The 3,050-nt window shown below is 44.9% G+C and overlaps 1 pseudogene; it reads right to left on the reverse strand.

Moving 5' to 3' along the window:
* Nucleotides 1–1,692: 1,692 nt before the first annotated feature.
* On the reverse strand, nt 1,693–2,722 carry LOC129640201 (melanoma-associated antigen B5-like; annotated as a pseudogene).
* Between the last annotated feature and the right edge of the window lie 328 nt (nt 2,723–3,050).

Genomic DNA, 3,050 nt, shown 5'->3' on the forward strand with positions numbered 1-3,050 from the left:
TCATTCTATTACTCTTTATATCTTTGATGAATAAATAATTAAATAGGTCGCCGACGCCATCCCCGCTTCGAATACCCTGGATCAGCCGGGGCTGGACCCTGGCACCACTAATCCATTCTCTCTCTCCGCAGTGACCAGATCAGCTTTTACCATGTGAGACTTGCAGGCAAGTTTCAGAGGAGGGACCTGTCAAGGCTTAGGGCACTCTGCCCCCCACATATACCACAGTGGCGTATTGATTATTTTGAATTCAAGTTACTTAAGAAACAGCCAACAGAGGAGGGACATTCCACCACCCCCCGATATCTGCCTCCCTGAGAGCAGGAAGTGCATCTCATATGAAGGATGTACTGCCTGCATCTGGAGGCAGAGGGAAACCCTTCTAACCAGAAATAGGCAGTTCAAGCAGAGAAGCCTGTATACACAAACCTTGTTAAGTCTTTCATTTACTACCGTGGGTACAGATTGTGTTTAGATTCCTTACTAGTTGAGTACCTAAAACCTAAGTTGATTTGTCCTGTCGATTCCTCACAAATTGTTTGGTTGTCTACAAAATAAAAAAGCTGCCTGCTTTGCCCCCTTTTTAGGTCCCATTTCTATGACACTTCTTGTGCACATGAATTGCAATTTGTCTCTTTTTCTCCTGTTACCCTGTCTTGTGTCAAGTTTACTAGTAGTCTAACCACAAGAATTCAAAAGGGGTAAAGGGAGGAATGTCCTTCTTCCCCAAACACCTCAAGGGAGTTCACCCTTACATCTCAGAAACTCCCTGGAGACGATGTGCGTAGAATACCAGTCTGTGCACTGGAATCTCCTGTATTGAGATAAGAGCAGAGACACTGTAGATTTCTGTCTGTTAGGGGCCAAATTGTGTCCCCTCCACAAATGCATATTGAAAGCATATCTCAGAGTACTTCAGAATGCAAGTGTAGCTAGAAATAAGGTCTTTAAAGGGATGGTTGACTTAAAATGAAGTCATTAGGATGGGCCATAACCTGTGTGACTATAAGAAGAAATTGAGACAAAAAAGGAGACACCAGGGATATATGCACTCAAAAGGAATGCCAAATGAAGAGGGTGGCCACCTGGCAGCCAAGGGGAGAGGCCTCAGGGTAAACCAGTCCTCATCTGGGACTTGCAGCCTCTAGAACTCTGAGAAAATAAAATTCCATTGTTTCAGCCACTCATTCTGTGGGGTTTTGTTGTGGAAAGCCTAACAAATCAGTACGTTAGCCCAGGTAGAGATTTCTTCCTGGATAGTCTTTTTACTTTCCTGTCATTCCTAAAGGCTACCTCAAGATCTTGCTTATGTGATTGCAGCTCCTTGTTTCTAAAGTTGTATGGGCATAGGCTAGGTCTTGATCTTAGCCTCACCAGAACTAGCATAGAGCCTTTCAAAGAGCAGATGCTCAAAAAATAAAAGAAGACAGTAAGAGGTCTAACTTGTTAAGGTTTAATACCTCCTGCATTTTTCGAGAAGCATATCGAGGTATAAATAATTTAATTTTACAAAACAGAAGACAGAAAAGATGGAGAACAATCAAGGTTGATCATGTTTTGAAATTTTTTCATTTTATTTTTTCATTCCATTGTCCCAGCAGTATTATTGTGGGATTGCTTCCCATTTTGGCAAAAGTCCCTATTTTGATGTCAAATTTTCTTATCTGGATGATTTTTTAAAAGTCTTGGTCTTCAGTAGGGGTGGGAGAAACTGATGGACGTGGCCGTGGAACATGCCTGGAAGTGACAGTGGTGCCAGGCCTGGGTGGACCTGTGGCTCGAGCTCTCTCCTCCTCATCTCGCAAAGCTTCTTCATATTGTGATGAGAAGGCACTGGGGACCATATCATTGACTTTTGCCAAAAATTCCAAGACTTTCATTTTGCTGGTTTCAGCATGGGCTCGTGGGCCCACAGGAACTCGTAACGTGGAAGATCTCCATTGGCAACCTGGCGGTACTCCAGGTACTTCATCGTCACAAAGTCTTTGGTGATGAGCTTCCTGGGCTCTCCGTAGATGAAGTGTTTTCTCCCAGCATATACTCGCATCATATTCAAAAATTTCCAGATGTCTTCCTCAGCGGCACAGTGGCCCTTCACGAAGATCACACCCAGAACTGTCATCAAGAGACCGGTCTCAGGTAAGCCCCTACCATCCCACACCCTCCCATTGTTGGGCAAGTACAGTTTGCTGACAAGGTCATAGGAGTGGATGGTTGAATCAGCTTCCTTCAAGTCAACTGCAGAGACAGCCTCGATGTGTTCAGCGGCTCTCTTGAGAATCTCGGCAAATCGGTCATGGTATCTTGGGTGGATAATCTTCAGCATGTTTTCCTTCATGATGGGCTGCTTCATTTTATATTTATGCAGAAGGAACTGTTCCAACAAACTTGTCATGCTGTTCAGAGTATCACTGTAGGTAGAAGATGAGATATCGGAGGAACCTGAATCTTCCTCATCTTGACTGGTATCTTCTTCATCAGATGTTGTGTCAGAAGTAGTTGAAAAAGTGCTGGTAGTAGATGGGGCTTCCGAAGACCCCTGGGAAGTGCTATTTGACCCAGTAGCTGAGGAGCTCTGTGAATTATCTTCTAAAAGAGAAGAGGTAGAGGGAAGCGCTTCCATTATTCCAGCAGGCTGAACTCCCCTGTGACCTTGGAGCTCATATCGGGCCTGGTGGCATTTCTCACAGATGCAGAGCTTATGATTCTGAGCCCGAGGCATGATGCCTGCGCTGGGGGACAATGATTAGAAGCATGAGTAGGAGGGCAGGTGATAAGGGCACACAGGAAGACGAAGGTTGAATGTGCAGCCACAGCAGGGAAATACCAGTTTGGTTATCAGGAAGGCTACATTTGTGGTTTTCTTGAGGGCACTGTTCTGAAAACCCCCAGGGTTCCTATTCTCCTAATCAGCTGTCTTTTGGGAAACATATTAAAGGAAATTAGAGTGAACTTTGGGCTTCATCCTGCTACCCCTGCCTCAGGCACGCTGGGGTGACAGAAGGGGCTGGTAGTCTCCTACACAGTCACATCTGTTATTTCACATTCAA

Source organism: Bubalus kerabau, chromosome X (genome assembly GCF_029407905.1).
Source record: "Bubalus kerabau isolate K-KA32 ecotype Philippines breed swamp buffalo chromosome X, PCC_UOA_SB_1v2, whole genome shotgun sequence".
Classification (NCBI taxonomy): Eukaryota; Metazoa; Chordata; class Mammalia; order Artiodactyla; family Bovidae; genus Bubalus; species Bubalus kerabau.